The sequence below is a fragment of the Aegilops tauschii genome, chromosome 2 (genome assembly GCF_002575655.3).
Source record: "Aegilops tauschii subsp. strangulata cultivar AL8/78 chromosome 2, Aet v6.0, whole genome shotgun sequence".
NCBI lineage: Eukaryota > Viridiplantae > Streptophyta > Magnoliopsida > Poales > Poaceae > Aegilops > Aegilops tauschii.
In genome coordinates this window covers 33,793,777-33,812,485 of record NC_053036.3, presented here as the reverse complement: position 1 = coordinate 33,812,485, position 18,709 = coordinate 33,793,777, and the positions used below count along the sequence as shown (strand labels likewise).

The 18,709-nt window shown below is 44.7% G+C and overlaps 1 pseudogene; it reads right to left on the bottom strand.

Moving 5' to 3' along the window:
• Positions 1 to 5,345: 5,345 nt before the first annotated feature.
• Positions 5,346 to 10,224, bottom strand: LOC109754277 (anthocyanin 3'-O-beta-glucosyltransferase-like; annotated as a pseudogene).
• Between the last annotated feature and the right edge of the window lie 8,485 nt (positions 10,225 to 18,709).

Genomic DNA, 18,709 nt, shown 5'->3' with positions numbered 1-18,709 from the left:
CCTGCTTTGGGCTTCTTCACGGGAGCGGCAACTTGTTTGTCGTTCTTCTTGAAGTTCCCTTTCTTTCCTTTGCCCTTTTTCTTGAAACTAGTTGTCTTGTTAACCATCAACACTTGATGCTCCTTCTTGATTTCTGCCTCCGCTGATTTTAGCATCACGAAGAGCTCGGGAATTGTTTTCTCCATCCCCTGCATATTATAGTTCATCACGAAGCCTTTTTAGCTTGGTGGTAGTGATTGAAGAACTCTATCAATAACGCTCTCAACCTGGAAGATGAATTCATAGGTGAGTCATGTGGTTATGATACCCAGACATTTTGAGTATGTGTTCACTGACAGAACTATTCTCCCCCATCTTGCAAATATAGAACTTGTTTGAGACTTCATAGCTCTCAACCCGGGCATTATCTTGAAATAACAATTTCAGCTCCTGGAACATCTCATATGCTCCATGACGTTCAAAACATCTTTGAAGTCCCGATTCTAAGTTGTAAAGCATGGCACACTGCACTATCGAGTAGTCATCAGATCGAGCTTGCCAGACGTTCATAACATCTTCATCAGCTCCTGCAGCAGGTCTGTCACCTAGCGGTGCATCAAGGACATAATTCTTCTGTGTAGCAATGAGGATAATTCTCAAGTTACGGACCCAGTCCGTGTAGTTGCTACCATCATCTTCCAACTTAGCTTTCTCTAGGAACGCATTAAAATTCAGGGGAACGGTAGTGAAGGCCATTGATCTACAACATAGATATGCAAAACTGTTAAGACTAAGTTCATGATAAATTAAGTTCAATTAATCAGATTACTAATGAACTCCCTCTTAAATTAAAATCCCTCAAGTTATCTAAGTGATATGTGATCCAAATCAACTAACCCATGTCCGATCATCACATGAGATGGGGTAGTCATCAATGGTGAACATCTCTATGTTGATCATATCTACTATATGACTCACGTTTGACCTTTCGGTCTCCAGTCTTCCGAGACCATGTCTGTACATGCTAGGCTCGTCAAGTTTAACCCAAGTATTCCGCGTGTGTAAATCTGGCTTACACCCGTTGTATGTGAACATAGAGTCTATCACACCCGATCATCAGCGGTGCTTCGAAATGATGAACTTTAGCAACAGTGCATACTCGGGGAGAACACTTTTATCTTGAAATTTAGTGAAGGGATCATCTTATAATGCTACCGCCGTTCTAAGCAAAATAAGATGCATAAAGGATAAACATCACATGCAATCAAAATATGTGACATGATATGGCCATCATCATCTTGTGCTTTTGATCTCCATCTCCAAAGCATCGTCATGATCTTCATCGTCACCGGCTCGACACCTTGATGTCCATCGTTGTGTCGGGGTCATCTCGCCAACTATTGCTTCTACCACTATTCCTAACACATAGCGATAAAGTAAAGCAATTACATGGCGCTTTCATTTCATACAATAGTTGAGAGACAACCCTAAGACTCCTGCCAGTTGTCGATATTACAAGACATGATCATCTCATACAACAATGTATGTTACATCACATCTTGACCATATCACATCACAACATGCCCTGCAACAACAAGTTAGACGTCATCTACTTTGTTGTTACAAGTTTTACGTGGCTGCTACGGGCTTCTAGCAAGAATCGTTCTTACCTACGGCAAAAACCACAATGGTGACTTATCAAGTTTGTTGTTTTAACCTTCTTCAAGGACCGGCCATAGTCAAATTCGATTCATCTAAAGTAGGAGAAATAGACACCCGCCAGCCAACTTTATGCAAAACAAGTTGAATGTCTGTTAGTGGAACCGGTCTCATGTACGTGGACTTGTAAGGTTGATCTGGGCCGCTTCATCCCACAATACCGCCGAATCGAAATAAGACGTTGGTGGTAAGCAGTATGACCATCACCGCTCACAACTCTTTGTGTTCTACTCGTGCATATCATCTACGCATAGAACTGGCTCATTATGCCATTGCTGGGAAACGTTGCATGGAAAACAAAATAAATTCTACGCATATCCAAGATCTATCCATGGAGATGCATAGCAACGGGGGGGGGGGGGGAGAGTGTGTATATGTACCCTCGTAGAACGTAAGAGGAAGCGTTTATTAACGCGGTTGATGTAGTCGAACTTCTTCGCGATCCAACCGATCTAGTACCAAATGTACGGCACCTCCGCGTTCAGCACACGTTCAGCTCGGTGACGTCCTCGCCTTCTTGATCCAGCAAGACGGGCAAAGTAGTGGATGAGTTCCGGCAGCATGACGGGGTGGTGATGGTGATGGTGAAGCTATCTCCGCAGGGCTTCGCCTAAGCACTACAAAAATATGACCGAGGGACAAAACTGTGGAGAGGGGTGCTACACACGGCTAAGACAATGTTGTGTCCTTGTGTGGCGCCCCCCTCCCACATGTATATAGGTCAGGGGACGGTGGAGCAGCCAAGGAGGCGCCCCAAGTAGGCCGAATCCTACTTGGGGTCCTCCACAAGCTGCCCCCCCCCTTGCTTATTAGGTGAACGGGGAAAGGCACGGGAGGGAGGCGCCCCCCCCCTTCCTTTCTCCCATGAGAAGGGGAAGGCAGGAGGGGCTAGCCCTTCCCCTTTGCTTCCCTAGGGCCAGCAGCTAGGGAGAGGGGTGCGCCAGCCCCCTTGTGGGCTGGTCTGTCTCCCCTTGGCCCATTAGGCCCATACACCTATCGGGGGTATCCGAAACCCCTTCCGGTGACCCGATGACTACCCGGTGCACTCTAAAACTCTTCCTGTGTCCGAATATCACCGTCCTATAGATCAATCTTTACCTCCGGACCATTCCGGAGCTCCTCGTCATGTCTGTGATCTCATACAGGACTCCAAACAACATTCGGTCACCAAATCACATAACACATATGACAATATATCATCATCGAACGTTAAGCGTGCGGACCCTACGGGTTCGAGAACTATGTAGACATGACAGAGACACCTCTCCGGTCAATAACCAATAGCGGAACATGGATGCCCATATTGGTTCCTACATATTCGACGAAGATCTTTATCGGTCGAACTGTTATCACAACATATGTAATTCCCTTTGTCCGTCGGTATGTCACTTGCCCGAGATTCGATCATCGGTATCTTCATACCTAGTTGAATCTCGTTAACGGCAAGTCTCTTTACTTGTTCTATAATACATCATCTTGTAACTATTTGCTTGCGAGGCTTCTTATGATGTGTAACCGAGAGGGCCCAGAGATACCTCTCCGATTCACGGAGTGACAAATTCTAATATCGATCCATGCCAACTCAAAAAACACCTTCGGAGATACCTTTAGAGCATCTTTATGATCACCCAGTTATGTTGTGACATTTTATAGCACACAAGGTAGTCCTACGGTATCCGGGAGTTGCATGATCTCATAGTCGAAGGAATATGTATTTGACATTAAGAAAGCGATAGCAATAAATTGAACAATCGTATGCTAAGCTAACGGATGTGTCTTGTCCATCACATCATTCTCCTAATGATGTGATCCCGTTATCAAATGACAACTCATGTCTATGGTTAGGAATTCTTAACCATCTTTGATCAATGAGCTAGTCTAGTAGAGGCTTACTAGGGACACGGTATTTGTTTATGTATTCACACATGTATTTAAGTTTCCGGGCAATATAATTCTAGCATGAATAATAAACATTTATCATGAATAAGGAAATATAAAATAATAACAACTTTATAATTGCCTCTAGGGCATATTTCCATCACTATTTACTCTTGTAAGAACCGTAGTTATGGGCATTAATCACCCTGGCGATGTGGGAGTGAAGGAGGCTGCGGCGCACTCCATATAAGCCGACCTCCTCCTCCATAGCCAGGGACAAGCACTCTCTGTAATCATACCCCAAAAGAAATCAAGCCTTGGGGCACGAGACATCGAGTTGTTACATCCTATGAGAGGGGCCCGAACTCGTATACGCCGAGTGTTACACATGTGTCGTCGCTAGGCTCTGCCCCTCTTTCGTTCCCCTAGTATTCATTGTCAGGATCGTAACCTCGACAGGTGGTGTTGGTACTAATCCATTCCATCATGCAGCTTTCCACGACTCGAGATCTGTCGGCCCGCACGGTTTATCCATTTGACCCACAACATACAAGAAGGGTTTGAACATGACGGGTTCCTCTTGGTTTGTGTTGCGATAGGTCATTTAGGCGATCTGATATGGTCGTTACAGACATTTAGGATGCTAAATGTGTCCGTAGTGACATGTCATGTCGATTAAATAAACCTTGAGATCCTTGTTTTGAAAATTTGGAGAATGATGTTTTTTGTTTTTTGTTGTTTTTTGTTTTGAAAATTTGGAGAATGATCGAGATCTATGGGCCCGCACGATCTATCCCTTTGACCCACAATGTACGAGAAGGGTTTGACCATGACGAGTTCCTCTTGGTCCGTGTTACGATAGGTCATGGTGGCATGTAATGCCAAATTAAGTTTAAGCACATACGCTGGATTCCCTCCAGCAGGCTCGAAGTTGGGGAACTGGCAAATGTCTTGAACCTGACTTCGTGGGGGTACGACGTTCATTTGTGATGCAGCTGGTGATCCATTGAAGTTGTGCATTGAGGATTTGAACACATCACACACCACCCATACATATATTTGGGCCGCATGCAGTGTATAGGGTCTTCTGATCGACCCTGTCTCCCTTGTGCGTTTTTCGACGTCATGCCTATCAGTGGGCTCCTGGGGTATATAGATATCATCCCTTTCACCGAGATCAAGGGGGTTTGGCCATGAATGGATACCGTCCGGTTCATGTTACGGTGGGTCATGGTGACATGCCGAGCAAAGTTCGAGCTCATGCATTCTTAGGATTCCCTCCCACAGGATCAGATTGGTGGGTTGGAGCGACACCCTACGCACGTCGTCCTTAATTACATAGCTTTCATGGAGGTTGTCCGTTTCATGAGGTAGGCGCCACGTCAAAATTGTACATTATTAGGTATTTAAAACACATCACCCATTCCCACATACATTAATTTGGGCCGCATGCAGGTGGTGCTGGATTTGTGGCCCCTCTCGCGCGGTTTTTGACATTGGTGGGGTAAGGATATGACTATCCTCCTAACTATCCAACCACAGGTTGGTTTGCGGCCATTCCTTCCAGTAGACAAATCATTTATTAAGGCTTCGTGTGGATTTGTTACAAGGAAAAAGGTGACGGTAAAGGAAAGAAAAGAAGAAAAGCAAACAACTTGCAAAAATAGACGAACTCAGACATAGATGATATAAGATAGTTGGTGAGACTTATCGACCATCATTTTTCAATCATAAAGCAGCAAAAGAAAGGATTTTGAACAAGTCTGACTTCATATCATCGTCCTTTCAGCAGCGGCAGCTTCCATGAGGTCATCTATCAAGCGGTGCAAATCACGGTCGGAGGATCCTCCTTCCGCCACCGCGGCGTGAACCTTGGTGGCTAGTCTCATGACTCTGCTCCTCGCCGCATACCCCTGCCCTCCAGGCCGCATGAAGGTCGTCAATGCCCATGCCACATCTTGGGCGGGGATTACCTTGTTTTCTTCTTACCTCGTGCTCCGAACGCCGGCGCCGTCCGGCCACAGCCGCTCCCCAATCCCTAGGTCCTCCATCAGCAGCCTCTCGGTGATGAACTGCTTGAACACTATGGGCCATGTGAGCACCGGCACACCCACCGCCACCGTCTCGAGGACAGAGTTTCATCCGTAGTGCGTCACGAAAGCCCCCACCGCCCGATGCGCCAGGATAGCCCTTTGCGGAGCCCAGGCGGTGGCCACCATGCCCCTGCCTCCAACACGCTCGTGCCACCGCTCCGGTGGAGACCACTTGTCCGTCCTCACCACCCACAGGAACACCATCCCTGAGGCCTCAAGCCCGAGAGTGAGCTCGTCCAGCTGAGCGCCGGAGACGTGGGCGAGGCTGCCGAAGCACACATACACCACCGACCGACTTGGCTTCGAGTCAAGCCAATCAGTGTACCATGAGTCGCCGGCATCCGGTCACGACGGCAGTCGCAGTGACAGGGGGCCTAGCATGTAGGCACGCTTCGCGTAGCCATTGCCCACATACAACCGCAGTAGTGCTCCTCCAGAGCTGGTGATGTGTTGACGGCCAGCCCGAAGCAGTCACCTTGCACCGCATAGAGCCGATGGAAGGCAGATTGGCCACCCTTCTGTTGGCTCCTCAAGTACTCTGACAGCTCCACCGTCGGCACTCGTATCTCGGGGCCGGAAACCGAGGGATGGTGGTCACCACCTCCGGCTCGCTGTTGGAAACGCGGCCCAATAGATGGCGCATCGCGATTGTCGAGAAGGCAACGATGACGTTGAACGTGACGCATGGCACACCGAGCCCGTCGCAGACACCGACGTTCCACATGAACTGCACGTCTGTTACGACCGCGTCCGGTGAGTGCGCCCTGATGAGCGTTTCCTGGACGGGGCACATCAGTGTGTCGCTCAACGCAGCCACGTCGATGCGCCATGCGTCGGCCTGTAATACGTCTCCAACGTATCTATAATCTATGAAGTATTCATGCTATTATATTATCTGTTTTGGATATTTAATGGGCTTTATTATACACTTCTATATTATTTTTGGGACTAACCTATTAACCGGAGGCCCAGTCCAAATTGCTGTTTTTTTGCCTATTTCAGTGTTTCGCGGAAAAGGAATATCAAACGGAGTCCAAATGTAATGAAACCTTCGGGAGAGTTATTTTTCGAACAAACGTGATCCAGAGGACTTGGAGTGGACGTCAAGAAAGAAGCGAGGAGGTCACGAGGCAGGGAGGCGCACCTGCCCCCCTGGGCGCGCCCCCCACCCTCGTGGGCTCCTCGCAGCTCCACCGACATACTTCTTCCTCCTATATATACCCATATACCCCAAAAACATCCAGGGGCACAATAGATCGGGCGTTCCGCCGCCGCAAGCCTCTATAGCCACCAAAAAACTATCGGGACCCTATTCCGGCACCCTGCCGGAGGGGGGGTCCCTCACCGGTGTCCATCTTCATCATCCCGGCGCTCTCCATGACGAGGAGGAGTAGTTCACCCTCGAGGCTGAGGGTATGTACCAGTAGTTATGTGTTTGATCTCTCTCTCTCGTGTTCTTGATTTGGCACGATCTTGATGTATCGTGAGCTTTGCTATTATAGTTGGATCTTATGATGTTTCTCCCCCTCTACTCTCTTGTAATGGATTGAGTTTTCCCTTTGAAGTTATCTTATCGGATTGAGTCTTTACGGATTTGAGAACACTTTATGTATGTCTTGCCATGCTTATCTGTGGTGACAATGGGATATTCACATGATCTACTTGATGTATGTTTTGGTGATCAACTTGCGGGTTCCGTAACATTGTGAACTTATGCATAGGGGTTTGCACACGTTTTTGTCTTGACTCTCTGGTAGAAACTTTGGGGCACACTTTGAAGTACTTTGTGTTGGTTTGAATAAATGAATCAGAGATTGTGTGATGCATATCTTATAATCATACCCATGGATACTTGAGGTGACATTGGAGTATCTAGGTGACATTAGGGTTTTGGTTGATTTGTGTCTTAAGGTATTATTCTAGTACGAACTCTATGATAGATCGAACGGAATGAATAGCTTCATGTTATTTTACTACGGACTCTTGAATAGATCGATCAGAAAGGATAACTTTGAGGTGGTTTCGTACCCTACAATAATCTCTTCGTTTGTTCTCCGCTATTAGTGACTTTGGAGTGACTCTTTGTTGCATGTTGAGGGATAGTTATATGATCCAATTATGTTATTATTGTTGAGAGAACTTGCACTAGTGAAAGTATGAACCCTAGGCGTTGTTTCCTAGCATTGCAACACCGTTTACGCTCACTTTTATCACTTGCTACCTTGCTGTTTTTATAATTTCAGATTACAAAAACCTTTATCTACTATCCATATTGCACTTGTATCACCATCTCTTCACCGAACTAGTGCACCTATACAATTTACCATTGTATTGGGTGTGTTGGGGACAGTAGAGACTCTTCGTTATTTGGTTGCAGGGTTGTTTGAGAGAGACCATCTTCATCCTACGCGTCCCACGGATTGATAAACCTTAGGTCATCCACTTGAGGGAAATTTGCTACTGTCCTACAAACCTCTGCACTTGGAGGCCCAACAACGTCTACAAGAAGAAGGTTGCGTAGTAGACATCAAGCTCTTTTCTGGCGCCGTTGCCGGTGATGTCTACTCTCAAACACCAAGTAAAGTTACAAGAAGAAGGTTGCGTAGTACTTCAAAGTGTGCCCCAAAGTTTCTACCAGAGAGTCAAGACAAAAACGTGTGCCAACCCCTATGCATAAGTTCACAATGTTACGGAACCCGCAAGTTGATCACCAAAACATACATCAAGTGGATCACGTGATATCCCATTGTCACCACAGATAAGCACGGCAAGACATACATCAAGTGTTCTCAAATCCTTAAAGACTCAAACTGATAAGATAACTTCAAAAGGAAAACTCAATCCATTACAAGAGAGTAGAGGGGGAGAAACAGCATAAGATCCAACTATAATAGCAAAGGTCGCGATACATCAAGATCATGCGAAGTCAAGAACACGAGAGAGAGAGATCAAACACATAGCTACTGGTACATACCCTCAGCCCCGAGGGGGAACTACTCCCTCCTCGTCATGGAGAGCGCCGGGATGATGAAGATGGCCACCAGTGAGAGATCCCCCCTCCGGCAGGGTGCCGGAACAGGGTCCCAAGAGGTTTTTGGTGGCTACAGAGGCTTGCGGCGGCGGAACTCCAGATCTATTCTTCGCTTTGATGTTTTTAGGGTATATGGGAATATATAGGCGAAAGAAGTCGGTCGGGGGAGCCACGAGGGGCCCACGAGACAGGGGGCGCTCCCAGTAGGGGGGCGCGTGCCCCCCTCTCGTGGCCACCTCGAAGCTTCCTTGACTTCAACTCCAAGTCTCCTGGATCACATTCGTTCCAAAAATCACGCTCCTGAAGGTTTCATTCCGTTTGGACTCCGTTTGATATTCATTTTCTTCAAAACACTGAAATAGGCAAGAAAAGAGCAATTTGGGCTGGGCCTCCGGTTAATAGGTTAGTCCCAAAAATAATATAAAAGTGGTTAGTAAAGCCCATAAACATCCAAAACAGATAATATAATAGCATGAATACTTCATAAATTATACATTAGTTGGAGATGTATCAGCATCCCCAAGCTTAATTCCTTCTCGTCCTCGAGTAGGTAAATGATAAAAGAAAGAATTTATGAAGTGTGAATGCTAGTAGGTGCACAAGTTTGATCAATGATAATTTCAATCACCTTTTCTAGCATGATTATATGTCATAACAGTAGTTCATCTCATAAAACTTCTCAAGATCAAGTAACATGCTATTCACATGTTAAAGCATAGATCATAAACTTTCTTGAAAACTAGCAAACTTCATTCTGAGTCATCAAACAATTGCAATTCATCTTATTTTCAGGAAGGGTCTATGTCAGAGCTTTAATTTAGCAAACTCCACATACTCAACTATCATATAGTCTTCTACAATTGCTAACACTCATGCAATACTTATGGTTATGGAGTTTTAATCGGACACTGAGAAAGATAGGGGCTTATAATGTTGCCTCCCAACGTATTCACCTTTGGGTGATGTCAACAATAATAGTTCATGCTAACTTACATCCAATTGGATATATATATATCAGGATCTTTCCAACACAAGGTGCTTGCCAAAGGATAAAATAAAAAAGGGAATGGTGAAGATCACCTTGACTCTTGCATAAAGTAAAAGATAGGCCCTTCGCAGAGGGAAGCAGGGATTTGCAGAGGTGCCAGAGCTCGATTTTAAAATGGAGAGGAAAATAATTTTGAGAGGTATGATCTCATTGTCAACATAACAACCAAGAGTTCCCAATATCTTCCATACTACATACATTATAGGCGGTTCCCAAACAGAATGGTAAAGTTTTTACTCCCCCTCCACCAACAATCACACTCCACGGCTTGTCCGAAACAACGGGTGCTGTCCAACTATCAACAATCCTGGGGGAGTATTGTTTAAATTTTTTTGCGATTTTGTTTTTGATCTTTTGATCATAGGACTGGGCATCCCAGTTACCAGCCACTTTCTCGTGAATGATGAGCGGAGTCCACTCATCATGAGAATAACCCACCTTGCATGGAAGGTACTGACAGCCCCTAGTCGCCACATGAGCGATTCGGGCATACAAAACAGATTATTATTTGAAGGTTTAGAGTTTGGCACATGCAAATTTACTTGGAACGGCAGGTAAATACCGCATATAGGTAGGTATGGTGGACTCTCATGGCAAAACTGGGTTTAAGGATATTTGGAAGCACAAGTAGTATCTCTACTTGGTGCAAGGAATTTGTCTAGCATGAGGGGGAAAGGCAAGCTCAACATGTTGGACGATCCATGACAATATACTTTAACTGAGATGTGAGGAAACATAACCCATTACGTTGTCTTCCTTGTCCAACATCAACTCTTTAGCATGTCATACTTAATGAGTGCTCACAATTATAAAAGATGTCAGGGATAGTATATTTATATGTGAAATCTCTCTTCCTTCAATATTCTTTCATGAATTGTTCAAATGACCAATACAATGCTTGCTAACCTTCAATAAATTTACAACCTCTACTTCTTAGATTTGAAGTCATTACTCCCCATGGGATAAGCAAATGAAACATATAAAATTTCAGATTTATGACATTCAACTCATTCAACCATTTACTCATAGGATATAAGTGAAGCACACGAGTAAATGACAAACTACTCCAAAAAGATATAAGTGAAGATCAATGAGTAGTTAAATAATTATGTACCTATGTGAAGACTCTCTCTCATTTAATAATTCCCGATCTTGGTATTTTATTCAAACAGCAAGCAAAGCAAAATAAAATGGCATTTCAAGGATAGCACAACTCATGTGAAGAAGCAAAAGCTTAGGTTCAACCGATACTAACCTATAATTGTTGAAGAAGAAAGGTGGGATGCCTACCGGGGCATCCCCAAGCTTAGATGCTTGAGACTTCTTGAAATATTATCTAGGGATGCCTTGGGCATCCCCAAGCTTGAGCTTTTGTGTCTCCTTAATTCCTTTTATATTACGGTCTCCCTAAATCTCAAAAGCTTCATCCACACAAAACTCAACAAGGACTCGTGAGATAAGTTAGTATAAACCAGTGCAAAAACCTTATCAAACTCTATTGTAGAAAATCACTAAAATTATTATTCAACATTGCATACTAAATGCCTCTTCATATTTAATAGTCCTATCCTCAAATAGAATCATTAAACAAGCGAACATATGCAAACAATGCAAACATAACAGCAATCTGCCTAGACAGGACAGTCTGTAAAGAATGCAAGATTCATCATACTTCCCTAACTCCAAAAATTATGAAAGAAAATTCCCACTGTAGTAAATTTATCAGAGCTTATTATGCAAAAGATTTCAACATTTTATCACATTCTTACTTTTCTAAGGAATTTTTGCAACAGCGGTAAACTTTCTGTTTTGAAACAGCAACATGTATACTTGCAAAATAAGCATGGTAAAGGCTATCCTTGACATTTTTATTGAAAATAGAGATGAAAAACATTATTCTAAATAACATCAAGCAAATACTAACATAAGAAAATGACGCTCCAAGCAAAACACATATCATGTGGTGAATAAAAATATAGCTCCAAGTAAAGTTACCGATGAACGAAGACGAAAGAGGGGATGCCTTCCGGGGCATCCCCAAGCTTAGGCTCTTGGTTGTCCTTAAATATTGCCTTGGGGTGCCTTGGGCATCCCCAAGCTTAGGCTCTTGCCACTCCTTATTCCAAAGTCCATCGAATCTTTACCCAAAACTTGAAAACTTCACAACACAAAACTTAACAGAAAATCTCGTAAGCTCCGTTAGCGAAAGAAAACAAAACACCACTTCAAGGTACTGTAATGAACTCATTCTTTATTTATATTGGTGTTAAACCTAATGTATTCCAACTTCTCTATGGTTCATACCCTCCGATACTACTCATAGATTCATCAAAATAAGCAAACAACACACGAAAAACAGAATCTGTCAAAAACAGAACAGTCTGTAGTAATCTGTATCAAACGCATACTTCTGGAACTACAAAAATTCTACCAAAATAGGAAGACCTAGATAATTTGTTTTTTGATCTACTGCAATTGGAATCAGTGTTTTATCTCTTTCTGGTGAATTTTAACAATTGTTTTCGTGAACAGAAAGTTTCTGGAATTTTCAGCAAGATCAAATAACTATCGTCCAAGAAGATCCTATAGGTTTAACTTGGCACAAACACTAATTAAAACATAAAAGCACATCTAACCATAGGATAGATGAAATATTTATTAGTAAACATAAGCAAAAAGCAAGAAACTAAAATAAAATTGGGTTGCCTCCCAACAAGCGCTAACGTTTAACGCCACTAGCTAGGCATGATGATTTCAATGATGCTCACATAAAAGATAAGAATTGAAACATAAAGAGAGCATCATGAAGAATATGGAAAGCACATTTAAGTCTAACCCACTTCATATGCATAGGGATTTTGTGAGCAAACAACTTATGGGTACAATAATCAACTAGCATAGGAAGGCAAAACAAGCATAACTTTAAAACATTAAGCATATAGAGAGAAAACTTGATATTATTGCAATTCCTACAAGCATATGTTCCTCCCTCATAATAATTTTCAGTAGCATCATGAATGAATTCAACAATATAACTATCACATAAAGCACTATTTTCATGATGCACAAGCATAGAAAATTTACTACTCTCCACATAAGCAAAATTCTTCTCATTCGGAATAGTGGGAGTATCATAAAAGACTCGAATACTAAAAATTGTTTCCACACTAAAAGAGTAATGTTCAGAAAAAGGGTAATCATAATCATGACAAGTTTTATAAATATAATCATCACTACTTTTTATAGCATAAGTTTCATCACAATAATTATCATAAGTAGCAACTTTGTTCTCATCATAATCGATTGAGACCTCTTCCAAGATAGTGGAATCATCACTAAATAAAGTTGACACTCTTCCAAATCCACTTTCACGTTCGTCACAATAAGATTCAACATCCCCCAAAATAGTGGGATCACTACTTCCTAAAGTTGACACTCTTCCAAACCCACTTTCATCAATATAATCATCATAGGTAAGAGGCATGCTATCATCATAGCAACTTTGCATATCAAAACTTGGGAGGCTAAAAATATCATCTTCATTAAACATAGCATCCCCAAGCTTGGGAAAAACATTAATTTCAGCAAATATATTCTCAAATATGTCATCCTCATCAAACATAGCTTCCCCAAGCTTGGGCCTTTTCATATCATAAGCATAATCACTCTCATCATTAATAGTATGGATAGCAACAATAGTATAGAAATTATCATCATCACAATGAGTAGTAGGAGCAACATCATTTGGGAGGGATACCTTTTTACCTTTTCTGCTCCGTCTTTTCTTTTTCTTCTTCACATTATGTGTGGATTCAACCTTCTTCTCTGAGCTCCTTATTGATGAGATTGGTTGAATAGAAAGCTCCTCCTCATTACCTGATTCATCATAAGAAATAATAGGAGGATATTGGGAAGTCTCTTCCCTTTCATTAGTATTCTCTTCATCTTCTATTTGCTTTCTTTTCTTTAGGTAATTGGCAATATAAGGATTTTCAATGCAATTCACCGCACAATACATATAAATTTCCTCTAGATCAATATCAAGAAAATTGTCAAGATTAAATTCTGGAATAAGCTTAGTTGCACGTTTCAATTCTTCATAACCCAAAAGCAAACTAAGTTCATTATGATGCGCAAGGGAAATCAATTCATCACAATTTTTGGACACGATTCGATCATGAAACAATTTGCATCGGAGATTTAAATGACCATGTTCATTGCAAGGTTCACAAGTACGGCCAAGATATCTTAAATTTTCAGCACTAACATTAAGCCTTTCTTGCAACCCTTTAGTTTCTAAATACTTATGCCTCTTGCAATATCTATTTTCCCTATTTGGTGTGTACTTGCAAACCCAATCTACTCCACAAAAATCGACATGCTTATAGGAGACATTTTCATCATAACTAGTGCAATCATCATTAGTACTATGGATATTCAAGGAGTTCATACTAACAACATTGCAATCATGCTCATTATTCAAAGATTTTGTACCAAGCATTTTAATGCATTCTTCTTCTAGCACTTGAGCACAATTTTCCTTTTCATCATACTCACGAAAGATATTAAAAAGACGAAGCGTATGAGACAAACTCAATTCCATTTTTTTGGTAGTTTTCTTTTATAAACTAAACTAGTGATAAAACAAGAAACAAAAAGATTCGATTGCAAGATCTAAAGATATACCTTCAAGCACTCACCTCCCCGGCAACGGCGCCAGAAAAGAGCTTGGTTGACGGGGTGTGAGTGCCGCTTACCTAGCCTCCCCGGCAACGGCGCCAGAAAAGAGCTTGATGTCTACTATACAACCTTCTTCTTGTAGACGTTGTTGGGCCTCCAAGTGCATAGGTTTGTAGGACAGTAGCAAATTTCCCTCAAGTGGATGACCTAAGGTTTATCAATCCGTGGGAGGCGTAGGATGAAGATGGTCTCTCTCAAACAACCCTGCAACCAAATAACAAAGAGTCTCTTGTGTCCCCAACACACCCAATACATTGGTAAATTGTATAGGTGCACTAGTTCGGTGAAGAGATGGTGATACAAGTGCAATATGGATGGTAGATGTAGGTTTTTGTAATCTGAAAATATAAAAACAGCAATGTAGCAAGTGGTAAAAGTGAGCATAAACGGTATTGCAATGCTAGGAAACAACGCCTAGGGTTCATACTTTCACTAGTGCAAGTTCTCTCAACAATAATAACATAATTGGATCATATAACTATCCCTCAACATGAAACAAAGAGTCACTCCAAAGTCACTAATAGCGGAGAACAAACGAAGAGATTATGGTAGGGTACGAAACCACCTCAAAGTTATCCTTTATGCTCAATCTATTCAAGAGTCCATAGTAAAATAACACGAAGCTATTCTCTTCCGTTCGATCTATCATAGAGTTCGTACTAGAAAAACACCTTAATACACAAATCAACCAAAACCCTAATGTCACCTAGATACTCCATTGTCACCTCAAGTATCCGTGGGCATGATTATACGATATGCATCACACAATCTCAGATTCATCTATTCAACCAACACAAATTACATCAAAGAGTGCCCCAAAGTTTCTACCGGAGAGTCAAGACGAAAACGTGTGCCAACCCCTATGCATAGTTTCATGGGTGGAACCCGCAAGTTGATCACCAAAACATACATCAAGTGGATCATGTGATATCCCATTGTCACCACAGATAAGCATGGCAAGACATACATCAAGTGTTCTCAAATCCTTAAAGACTCAATCCGATAAGATAACTTCAAAGGGAAAACTCAATCCATTACAAGAGAGTAGAGGGGGAGAAACATCATAAGATCCAACTATAATAGCAAAGCTCACAATACATCAAGATCGTGCGAAGTCAAGAACACGAGAGAGAGAGAGAGAGAGAGAGAGATCAAACACATAGCTACTGGTACATACCCTCAGCCCCAAGGGTGAACTACTCCCTCCTCGTCATGGAGAGCGCCGGGATGATGAAGATGGCCACCGGTGAGGGATCCCCCCTCCGGCAGGGTGCCGGAATAGGGTCCCGATAGGTTTTTGGTGGCTACAGAGGCTTGCGGCGGCGCAACTCCAGATCTATTCTTCGCTTCGATGTTTTTAGGGTATATGGGAATATATAGGCGAAAGAAGTCGGTCGGGGGAGCCACGAGGGGCCCACGAGACAGGGGGGTGCGCCTAGTAGGGGGGCGCGTGCCCCCCTCTCGTGGCCACCTCGAAGCTTCCTTGACTTCAACTCCAAGTCTCCTGGATCACATTCGTTCCAAAAATCACGCTCTCGAAGGTTTCATTCCGTTTGGACTCCGTTTGATATTGCTTTTCTTCAAAACACTGAAATAGGCAAGAAAACAACAATTTGGGTTGGGCCTCCGGTTAATAGATTAGTCCCAAAAATAATATAAAAGTGCTTAGTAAAGCCCATAAACATCCAAAACAGATAATATAATAGCATGAATACTTCATAAATTATAGATTCGTTCGAGACGTATCAGCCGGGGAGGCTAGGTAAGCGGCACTAACACCCCGTAAACTAACACTACAAAAAAAGACACATCCGTGACATTTTGGGCTGAACGAAATTTCTTTCTGTCATACTTATGAGGCTTCTATGACGATAATTGTGACAAAACCCGGTATCATCATAGATGTGGTGGGCTCCTACTTCTATGACAAAAAATCATGACAGAAAATGGGCTTTTCGCCCTGGGCGGGCCGGAGACGCAGCTGCATGACATTATTTGGGCCGTCCATGACGGAAAAAACCGTGGTACAAGCGAGGGCGAGGAAAATTTCGGGGAGTTCCCGGTTTCGATGGGTGGTCGGGGGCCGAGCGATGCGCGTTTCTCTCGTACACGTACGCGCGTGAGTGCGAGGCGTTGGGCTCTAAGTGAACCCGAGCGAGGTGTCGCCTAACTGAACCCGAGCGATTGCACTGCAGGCTACGCGTTACTAAACCCGAGCGATCGAGCGATTCCTTCGCTACTGCTGCTAACTGAAGCCGATCGATGCTGCCTCTGGATGAACAGTGAGTGTTGCAGGGGGGGGTTTTGATGAACACTGAGCATTGCAAGGGGGTTTGGATGAACAGTGAGCGTTGCGGGGGGGGGGGGGTTGGATGAACAGTGAGCGGTGGGGGTGGATGAACAGGACCCCGTGGCGTTGCCTCTGGATGAACAGGACCCCGATCAATCGAGCCGGTTGGGGCTGGATGAACAGGACCCCGTGGAGGGCTGGATGAACAGGACGACCCCGTGGAGGGCTGGATGAACAGTAGATGGTGGAGGGGTGGATGAACAGTAGCCCGTGGAGGGGTGGTTGAACAGGAGCCCGTGGAGAGGGGTGGTTGAACAGTAGCCGGTGGAGTAGTGCGCGGTGGAGGCTGGATGAACAGGAGCCCGTGGATGAACAGTTGCAGGTGGAGGCTGGAGGAGGTCGATGGTGGAGATGAAAAGTAGCCCGTGGAGTCCCGTTTTGCGGTACGCCACACCCCTCCCGATGAACAGGACCCCCATTTCGACCGTAGCGCTCCAACACAAGTCCGTTTTGTCCGTTTTACGGTACGCCACACCCCTCCCGATCAACAGGGCCCCGTTTCGACCGTAGGAGGTCCAACACAAGTCCGTTTCGACCGTAGGAGGTCCAACACAAGTCCGTTTCCTCCGTTTTGCGGTACGCCAGACCCCTCCCGATGAATAGGATCCCGTTTCGAACGTGGCCGGTCGAACACAAGGCTGTTTCCTCCGTTCTGCGGTACGCCAGGCCTCGTTTCCATTGCCTATTCTGTCCAAGCCCTCCCGATGAACACGACAACGCATTCCATTCCGACCCAGCCGGTTGGCTCCCAATGAACACGACGACGACGCTGTTTCTCCGTTCCGACCCAGCCATGTACACGAGCCCTGGCCGTATGTATGCGCGAGTAGGCGTTCGAAACCCCGCCCATATGTACGTACGTGGCCGTATTTTCTTTCTTGCACACTGGCCACTGTACGTACGTATACATGCTACGTGCGCGCCTCTACTACGACACGTGTGCGCCTCCACATCCACCAACATGTACGTACACGTTCGCGACCAGAATGACAACGCTACGTACGCTTCGACCAGGTGGGTCCTGACTGTCAGGCACTTCCTTGCGTGCGAAGATGTAGATGGTGGGTCCCAGCAGTCAGGGGGCGAATCATTTTTTTTTGCCCGGACGCACTTCCTTGTGTGCGAAGATGTAGCTGGTGGGTCCCAGCAGTCAGGGGGGCAAATCGTTTTTTTTCGGACGCACTTCCTTGCGTGCGAAGATGTAGCTGGTGGGTCCCAGCAGTCAGGGGGAAACGTTTTTTTCGCGAAATATAGTGGCCCGTCCAGTGGGTCCCAGCTGTCAGGTGGAGGAATCATTATTTTCCGCGTAATAAGGAGGCGCTTCCTTGCTGCGGCCGTGGACCCAGCTGTCAGCCTCTCCACATACAGTCCACGTCTGATGGAAGTCGTTTCTTGACCACGTTGACCACGCCGCGCTGAGAGCACCACGGCGGTGGACGACGGCGAGGCCTAGGAAGGGGACGACGCGGAGCCGGGGAAGATGCGGCAGTGGATGCCCACGCGGAGAGGAGTACGACGGTTCACTGGTTCGGATGTGGTGTGAGGCTGCCGTCGCCGCAGAATAACAGGGGACGTGGGTGAGTGGAGGGATGGCCTGGCCAGCGGTGGGAGTAGTAGGGGCGGTGAGGCCTCCGCGGCAGCACAGCTGGCCATGGGAGGCAGGAGCAGGCGGCACGACCGGCACTGCTTTGGGCGGCTGGAGCAAGAAGACCAGAGGTTGAAGAAGCACGACGGCCATTGGATGGACATCGTACGGTCACTGCAGCTAGAATCGTTTATATTGACTAAGTTGACAAAGCCCTTGGTACGCGTCAACTTAGTAGGCCCACAGGTCAGCTTCCGAAACGGTGCACCCCAGATGTCAGGGGAGG